A 10,555-nucleotide genomic window follows, 5' to 3' on the forward strand; every position below is an offset into this window, starting at 1 on the left:
TTTGTGCTTTTATGTTGTCTGTTCTACACACTTTATATTTTAAGCCATGTACGTGTTTTTTTTTTGTTTGTTTTTTTGTTTTTTTGGTCGCAGATCATGTCCATTAACAGAAAGGGCAGCTCGAGGTCTTAAAAAATACATTTTTATATCTAGAATGAGACGGCCCCATTTCCACTTAAGATGCATTTGTGCTGTTCCACAATCATTGTACACTTTTTTTTTTTTTTTTTTCCTTTTTTTTTTTATCCAATAATGTGACTTGTTTTTAGAAAAAAAATGTCTCGATGTAAGGCCTCTTAAACGTGTACATTAGAGTTGATTCCAGCCATGTTGCTCTTAGCAAGGGAACGTCTCAACCGGTCACTCGTGTATCGTCGCATTTACGTTCAGTGCACATCTAACAATGTCCGTTTTGTCAGCACGGGGGGCCCAACAGTTCTCGAAGCTCTCTTTTAATGGCTCTGGGCTCTGCTAAGACCATGCATACGGGTAACCTTTTACCATTTTGTGAGGTTCTGTGTGGGCTTTGGGGCACTTGTGTCCATTTAAGTTATTTAAATTAAAAATAAAGTATCTTCGGTTACATGAGTGTTGGATGCTATTTTGTTTTTATTTTTCTCATATGTTAAATCAAGTTGTACCAACCACTGCTGAGTTTTTAGTGTGAATGTGTTGATTACTTTTCTATAAGATCACAGCTGAGGCAGTTTCCGATGTGATTTAAATAAAAGGTTTATTTAAATTATATTATGTTCATTTTAATAAGTTAATGTTTGTATGGTCTAGTAATAAAAACAAATTAAGAAAATTAACAAGGCATACAATCCTTGTTTAAGTGAAGCAAGAAGTTGGGCTTAATGTATTGCTTGTTGTGAGTAACGGTATGTACACTACATATTACTGGTGTAAAGGGACAATTCACGTACATCGGCTTTTGAGTCAGGGTTCGAAACAAGTGCAAAACAAAATGGCTTGTCGTTTTTTTTTTTTTTTTTAAAACCATTTTAAATAATGCCTGCTTGTTAAAAATAACATAAAATATTTTTTAACAAATTAAATTAAATGAATACAATACACTTCATTATATTGATTAAATTGAGTAATTAAATTAATTGAAAAATGTAATTAAATCGTTTACATTTGTTAGACCCTGTTGGGTTGATGCAGATGTGTATGTAAATGTGTATGCGTGCGTTTTTCAAATATAATATATAATTGGAAGAATTTTCATGATTTTTACCTTTTAAGTGAAATTGTTGACGTTGGAAATAAAACACTAAAAAATCCATAACGCTAGTGTTGGAAGTGGTTAGCGGCTAACGCTAGCGTTATGGATCCTTTATCGTTTTCATGCATGCGCAAATCAAATCTAATTTCCTGTACGGAGTCAAGTAGCCACCGCGACACTGCACTAACCCCACTTTCTTTTTTTATACCCCTGAAATTGTGTATGTTTTCAAGTTTAATAAGTATATACAGTGAGGAAAATAAGTATTTGAACACCCTGCTATTTTGCAAGTTCTCCCACTTAGAAATCATGGAGGGGTCTGAAATTGTCATCGTAGGTGCATGTCCACTGTGAGAGACATAATCTAAAAAAAAAATCCAGAAATCACAATGTATGATTTTTTTAACTATTTATTTGTATGATACAGCTGCAAATAAGTATTTGAACACCTGAGAAAGTCAATGTTAATATTTGGTACAGTAGCCTTTGTTTGCAATTACAGAGGTCAAACGTTTTCTGTAGTTTTTCACCAGGTTTGCACACACTGCAAGAGGGATTTTGGCCCACTCCTCCACACAGATCTTCTCTAGATCAGTCAGGTTTCTGGCCTGTCGCTGAGAAACACGGAGTTTGAGCTCCCTCCAAAGATTCTCTATTGGGTTTAGGTCTGGAGACTGGCTAGGCCACGCCAGAACCTTGATATGCTTCTTACAGAGCCACTCCTTGGTTATCCTGGCTGTGTGCTTCGGGTCATTGTCATGTTGGAAGACCCAGCCTCGACCCATCTTCAATGCTCTAACTGAGGGAAGGAGGTTGTTCCCCAAAATCTCGCAATACATGGCCCCGGTCATCCTCTCCTTAATACAGTGCAGTCACCCTGTCCCATGTGCAGAAAAACACCCCCAAAGCATGATGCTACCACCCCCATGCTTCACAGTAGGGATGGTGTTCTTGGGATGGTACTCATCATTCTTCTTCCTCCAAACACGTTTAGTGGAAATATGACCCAAAAGTTCTATTTTGGTCTCATCTGACCACATGACTTTCTCCCATGACTCCTCTGGATCATCCAAATAGTCATTGGCAAACTTAAGACGTGCCTGGACATGTGCTGGTTTAAGCAGGGGAACCTTCCGTGCCATGCATGATTTCAAACCATGACGTCTTAGTGTATTACCAACAGTAACCTTGGAAACGGTGGTCCCAGCTCTTTTCAGGTCATTGACCAGCGCCTCCCATGTAGTTCTGGGCTGATTTCTCACCTTCCTTAGGATCATTGAGACCCCACGAGGTGAGATCTTGCATGGAGCCCCAGTCCGAGGGAGACTGACAGTCATGTTTACCTTCTTCCATTTTCTAATCATTGCTCCAACAGTGGACCTTTTTTCACCAAGCTGCTTGGCAATTTCCCCGTAGCCCTTTCCAGCCTTGTGGAGGTGTACAATTTTGTCTCTAGTGTCTTTGGACAGCTCTTTGGTCTTGGCCATGTTAGTAGTTGGATTCTTACTGATTGTATGGGGTGGACAGGTGTTTTTATGCAGCTAACGACCTCAAACAGGTGCATCTAATTTAGGATAATAAATGTAGTGGAGGTGGACATTTTAAAGGCAGACTAACAGGTCTTTGAGGGTCAGAATTCTAGCTGATAGACAGGTGTTCAAATACTTATTTGCAGCTGTATCATACAAATAAATAGTTTAAAAATCATATATTGTGATTTCTGGATTTTTTTTTTTAGATTATGTCTCTCACAGTGGACATCCACCTACGATGACAATTTCAGACCCCTCCATGATTTCTAAGTGGGAGAACTTGCAAAATAGCAGGGTGTTCAAATACTTATTTTCCTCACTGTATATCTTTTTAAATGCTTCTGAGGCATTTGAATTAAAAAGGACTGCGTTTTTGTGTTCCAGAAGCCATCACAATTGCAGAGAAAATACTACAACCAAATACAAACTAAATCTGCAAATGGAAAATCTCGTTAGATTTCTGGTTTGGACATTGATCCAGAAGGTTGTGAGATCAAATCCCAGCCACACCAAGTTGCCACTCCTTGAGCCCCTGAGCAAGGGCCTTAATCCCACAGGTGCTCAGATGCATGGATATGGTAAATGTAAGTTGAATAATGGTGTTTGCCAAATGCTATAAATGTCGAAATGAAATAAATCCTAGTCTTTAACACTGGCAGTTTACTATTTCAAATATAATAACCAATAAGTGAAATGGATGACTGGCCTAATTGACCTTTTGGATGTTGTGGCATCTTGGTTCTGGTTTTAAAACTTCTAGTTCTGTCTATATTACATTATAAGAAAATTAGCTGGCCTATATTTTTCCAAAAATCTGTTTAGAAATGGTTTGTACGAACTCTCTGGCTTTAGGGAAAGGTCATGATAGATAGATGATACACCAGTTTGACATACATGGAAAAAAAAAAAAAGCAGTCAGTTTGTATTGCAGCCTAAAGTTGTATTAATTGCAAGTTAAATGATTGATTATGTGCCAGTGAAAGACATAATCCTAATAGATTACATTTGTAGAAACTGTGAATCCCAGCTTTCCACACTGTACAGATGGTGGTAGACAAAGTTGTATTGATTTAATGGTTTAAAAAATGTTAAAGTCATGTAACAGAAAAAAACTCTCAAAATGTATTTTAGTACAGCGTTCCGTCGATTCACAAGCAGCCAGGCTCCTGTTCGTCTACTGTTCACATTGCGAGATGAGAGTTGGCTGTGGATGAGGGTTTTTTTATTTTTATTTTTTTTTAGAATGGATTTAAGTATTTAAGTATTTAAGTATTACAAAAACCTTTTTCTTCCAGACCATCAAAATTTTGCCAGGATTTTTTTTTATGCTTCTTACAGTTTATAAATCTCTATTTTGCCATTGTGCAGATATTCAAAGTAATTTCAAAATGTTGCAACGTTGACAGGATTGTTGCAAGCCACAGATCTGGGGAAGACTGCAAAAAATTCTGCTGCACTGAAAATTCCCAAGAGCACAGTGGCTACAAGCAGTACATTTGATTTGTTATGGAAATGTGTTTGATATTATTATTTATTGTATTTGTAGTCAAACAATTAAATGAGTCTGTACAGAATATCAGTACTGCAAAGCAAGCAATACGAATTAACTGTTAATGTTAGTTAACTGTTAATTATTGCATTCCCTCTGATTACAAAATACACATGACCTCTATGTTGTGTTAAAGATCAGGCTCACCTTTATGACAGCTAATTGTTTTCCAAGACCTCTGACTGGAAGTTGCACCTGACACAGTAAGATGTCAAGATGTAAGATTTCATTAAAATGTGCTATTTAAAAAAAAAAAGGTGATTTTACAGTGCTGAACATCCCTCAGTAAAGCTTTTCTGCCTTCATTTCCAACACAACAAAATGCTTCTACTTTAAAGGACTGTACAGTCGCAGCTACTGTGAAGAAAAAGAATAACCTTAGTCACATATACATTACAGCACAGTGAAATTCTTTTCTTTGCATATCCCAGTTTGTTAGAAACCTGGGGTCAGAATGTAGGGTCAGCTATGATACGGCCCCCCTGGTGCACAGAGGGTTAAGGGCCTTGCTCAAGGGCCCAAGAGTGGCAGCTTGGCGATAGCGGGGGCTTGAAATCACATGAAGTCTTAGCCACTGAGCTACAATGGTGCTTCAATGACATCCGACTGGAGAGGATGAATATCTGAATATTGTTATATTATACTACACTGTTTACATGCTGTCTTCTGCACATCTTGACTGCTGCTGTATTTTTGCACTACATTGTGTTCTTATATTTACTCCCAGGTATAGTTTTTACAGTTCACAGTACTGTATAAGCAAGTATACAGTAGGTTTACTGGTCGGCGCTATCTTGGTTTTGGGTCTTGTCTTGTGTTGTCTGTCTGTACTGTTTGCACCAGGTTGCACTCGATGCACTTTATGTAGCTTGTGTTGTGTTGTGTTGTAGTTTTATGTTATTGTTTAGTGTAGCACCAGGGTTCCGGAGGAACGTTGTCTCGTTTTTACTGTGTACCACTGTGTATAGTAGAAATGACAATAAAAGCCTCTTGACTTGACTTGACTTGATCTGAAGGCTGTGACACAATGTTATCAGCAGGTGCTGGGAATTTCTGGCTGAAATCCTTCTGGGATGGCAATACAACCATTTCTGCCTGCTGCTTATTGCTAGCATGTTCAGCTTTGAGTTTTGTGAGGATCAGAGTGCTGAAAACTACTATAGTGGTATCTTTGGGACACAGTCATATCCATTGAGTCTTTGTTTTTTCACAAACAGGCTTTTCTGTTTCTGACATGTATTAATAATTTGCATGCCATGTTTTAATGCAATCACCATACTGGTGTATTAGCATTCTGTCTGTTGTTTTGTAATGGTTGGTTGATTTGGTCTCTCTTTTGCTTCACTTTGCTTTAATTTCTATGTTAGATTAGAAGCAACAGATTGATGTAATATATATATATATATATATATATATATATATATATATATATATATATATATATATATATATATATATATATACAAATGTACCTAAGTATCCAACGTACTATGATTTATAATGGCTACAATATTCCTTATATAATTTTTGTCACACGACTCAACTCAGTTTATGTGAAAAGACATTACTGTTACTCTTAGCAAACCAATCTATTAACCTGTTATCCGGCGCCCCCACTTTTGGTACCCACAGCTGAAAATGTCCTACTTAAATGTCATTTTAACAGATCATGACAGTAATATGCAACATACACAACTTAGGTTTATTTGGAAAGAAGACACTTTGGGGTTTACTATCCATCATCCAGAGTTGATATTGCTCAAAAAGATAGACACTGAAAAGCTTTGAATACAAATGTCTCTCATTAAAATTTTTTTACAATTTATTTCATATATAAATACATGACATCTGGAAACCTGGAGCAATCAGAAAACCATTGGGTTAAAAGCCACATGTATCAAGTTTCATCATTTCAAATATTATGAAAAATGAGATGCCTACGAACATTTATTTGAGACTGATCTGGTCCTTTTCTCCCTCCCCCTCACAGATGTAAAATAGGCTCAGATTTTCCATTCTCATGCAGATCACCAGGTCGCGGTCATCACTCATTTTGACTGTTCACTTTTTGATTGTCTTTTTTATTTCTTGCAAACACTGTTTCCACTTCATGCCAGGTGCGTCACAGTGCACATCACGTGCCTTTTTGAATCCACTAAGAGCTTCTAAAGAGTAATAAAACTAAGAACTCGCTCATATATCTCATATATCGTCAGAATCCTGCACTAATTGGCTATATTTTTCATCAAGCATGCTGTTCCCATAATGTTTCTGGCTGGGAATAAAAGTTTGATAGGTGGTGCATAGCAAAACGTCTCCACAAACACATGTATAGTTCGGTTTGATCACCAATAAGATTGTACTTATCTTTGACTTTTTTTTAGTGGGTGTTCTCATTTTTTATCTAACAAATTATTCTACCAGCCATATTTTTTTTTTTTTTTTTTTACCACCGAGATGTTGTTTTTATGCGAAAGTTACTCAGTTACCATTTAAATTACAGCACTATTGTTTCGTTGGACCAAAAATGCTTTACGGTTCGTTGTTCAGTGGACATTTATCTTTACAAATAAACCTGTTGTGTACTTCTTACACAAATTCAGCAAATACATTAGTTATAAGTGTTCCATTGAAAAACAGTGATCCAAAATCGATGGTTAAGCTTAACCCTTTAGAATGATATTTAGTTTGTCATTATTACTTAAGCCCCTTTTTATTTAATCTATTGTTAGTTATTAACACCTGCAATTTTATATCGCAATTAATATTATAATGAGTCAAACACTGATTGATATCTATTATAATCATCATGAGCCCAAAACCTACTTTTCAACTACTTCAGAAAAATCACACAAATAAGGACACGGGTGCTGTGGAAAGTTAAAGTCAGGAGTTTCTTCCATCATTTATTCCTCTTAAAATCTTCGGCTTGCTGTCGAACTGATGCTGAACTGTATGTTCGTGCTAAATAGATTCCCCCAAAGCGAAAAAACAGAGCGTGCACTCTACTCTGATTGGTGACTTGCTGTGTGCTTGAGCAGTTACATTTTTATCCACTCATAAAAATGTAGTTAAGTAACAAGACATTTGATTTTGAAATGTAGTGAAGGTAAATAAAATTTTCAATGCTGAGGATGGAGCCACCAGAAAGGAGGAAAAGAGGAATACCAAGGAGGAGGTTCATGGATGTGGTGAAGGAAGACATGCAGGTAGTTGGGGTGAAAGAGGCAGATGTAGAGGACAGGGGGGGTATGGAAACGGATGATCCGCTGTGGCGACCACTAATGGGAGAAGCCGAAAGAAGAAGAAGAAGTAAAGTAAAATTAAAAGTCCCCCTCAATGGAAACTCTTCAGTTTTTTTATGGGGTGTAATCTGGTTTCTACTTGGATTGAGAGAAAGCGTACGACAGGGTGCCAACAGGAGAGTTGTATTAAATGAGGATTTCAGGTGTGTGAGAAGTATGTGAGGGTGGTGCAGGACATGTATGAGGACAGTGTGACAGCAGTGAAGTGTGCAGTAGGAACGACAGACTGGTTCAAGGTGAACGTTGGACTGCATCAAGGATCAGCTCTGAGCCCTTTCCTGTTTGCAGTGTTGATGGACAGGTTGAAGGACGAGGCCAGACAGGAGTCTCCATGGACTATGATGTTTGTGGATGATATTGTGATTTGTGGTGAGAGTAGGGAGCAGGTTGAGAAGAGCCTGGAGAGCTGGAGATATGCGCTGGAGAGAAGGGGAATGAAAGTCAGTAGGAGTAAGACAGAGTACATGTGTGTGAATGAGAGGGAGGGCAGTGGAGTGGTGCGGTTGCAGGGTGAAGAGGTGGAGAAGGTGGAGGAGCCAGGTACCTAAACTTGTCCTCATTACTTTTTTTTCAAAAGACAAGGTAATAATAGCAATATATCATAGTAGCAAATGAATAAAATACATAACACATTAAGGACCTTACAGTGTGTCTGAGAGTGTTAAAGGATACTATAGACCATGGTGACCATCTGGGGTTTCAGGCATATTGGCCCAGGCCAAATATCTGCCATCAACATGTACCATTTTACACAATGATCATTTTATTGTCTGAAGCACAGCATCCACATGTACAGTACTGTGCAACAAAATATTAGAATACATTCTATGAACATTGATTAAAAAGAATAGATTTCTAAACACTATTTTATTAGCAATGTCACAAAGAACGTAACATATTACATAACACAGCATCTCTCAGACCAAAATCAAAATAAAGACTATTGGGTTTTTAAGGAACAAAAAGCAATAGTATATAAATGAACAGTGATGGCTGGGCTAATTTTCTTATAAAACCAAACAAATTGTTCTTGGGATTAATAATTTATTTATTTTTTATTCAAGGGGCTGTTGCACCAAATAAGTGACATTGCTTCGTTTATGACTTTTTACTTCTCCTTATAGTATTATAGAAAAAAGTGATTTCTGTCATGTTTGAAAGCATGAGCATCTTCGCAAAAGCATAAGACTTTTGTACAGTGCCTCATGCTACTCAAGTGCAGAATGCAGATGCACTGATTATATTTTGGTGAGATCTTACTTCACTGTGTTGCAAATAGTAAATTTATTTAGGCATTTTGTTGCCTGCATTTAAATAACTGCTGCAGATCAGTTACAAACACTTTGGCCAGGTCATACAGTAGTGTTGCTCTCTGCTAATCTGATTTATGCAGGGCATCCAATGTGGTTGGCACAGGACACATTAAAGGACACATGTAAATCAACTTTGCCAAATTGGCTGTGCTGCTCCTAATGACCTTAGCCAAAGAAGAGCTAGAAAGAAAGAACAAATCGGTGGAGGGCGGCAGTAATAGTTATCCTTCTGGAAGTTTGTACTGTATGCACACAGGATCTCTGGAGCTCAATCAGAGTGAGCATATGATTCTTGATCATCTCTTACTAAAGCCCCTTTCTCCCACTTGCTCAGTTTGATGGGTAACCAGCTCTTGAAAAAGTCCTGTTTCTGCCACACGTCTCCCATTTGAGAATTATGGAGCCTACTGTGCTCCTGGGAATCTCCAGTGCAGCAGCAATTTTTTGTAGTGCTGCCCAAATCTGTGCCTTTCAACAGTCCAAGACCCCTTAGTTTTTGCTCCGATATGCATTTTCAGCTGTAAGGCTTTTATAAAGAGGTGTGTGCCTTAACAAATCATGTCCAATAAATGTTCAATAAAGTTTTTTCACAGATAGACTCCAGTCAAGGTGTAGAACCATCAAGAAAAATGGAAGACACCTAAACCTAATTGTTGTTGCAAAGGGTCTGAATACTTATGTACATGTGAAATTAATCAGAAAAAATAATAGTGTTAACGTAAATGAAATTTAACGGCAATAATTGTATTATTTATCGTTTAATGCAGCATGCGTTATCGTTTGACCATTTTATAAAAAAAATATAAATAAATTAATATAAAACAGGGGAAATTAAAACCTTTAACACACATTTGTGTTGATGCTCTTTTTTTTTTTTTTACTGAGATATACAAAAATCATAAATTCCAACAATTTTACTAAACATTTGTTTTACTGATGCGCCAAGTCTCAAATCAGCACCAAAATCCGCCATGATGCACACATCCGACAATTAAACCTGTCCGTGTGGAAACACAGCAAAAGTTCCATTTAGTGTCCTGATGATTTATGTAATTTAAAACACCATAATTAATTTAAAACATTTCCAAGAATATTTTGTCTTCATGCTCTATGTTGAGTCCATATCTGTACTGTAAGGTACATTTAGAACAGATAAAATGTGTGATTAAGTTGTAATTAATCACAAGTTAACTCACGACAATCATGCGATTAATTGCGATTAAATATTTGAATCGAATGACAGCATTTTGAGCCATGTTTCCTACTGCTGCTTTGATTTTATTTAACAACACTGACATCATCTTAGGCCTGTATCCTTCTTCATTCAAGACCTGCTAGTTTCATCCTGATGCCATACTTGTAAATGGAGTCCTCAATATTTGGAAACCACTTTGCTGCTGGCTCTATATAAACAGTCTAAAGGTCTACGAGGTTACTGTGCAAGGTTAAACTTAAGAACCATAAGGACAGATCTGTACTGAATTTAAAATGAACAGTTTGCAAAAAACTGCCAGAGGAAAAATGTATAACCTCAACAATAAATGAATCTCTGGGTCTCTCACCCAGACAAGGTCCCTCACAGTGTTTTCCTCATATCTTTATAATAGTAATTCTGCCCCACTGTCTTG

The sequence above is a fragment of the Silurus aristotelis genome, assembly GCF_946808225.1.
Source record: "Silurus aristotelis genome assembly, chromosome: 1".
Lineage (NCBI taxonomy): Eukaryota > Metazoa > Chordata > Actinopteri > Siluriformes > Siluridae > Silurus > Silurus aristotelis.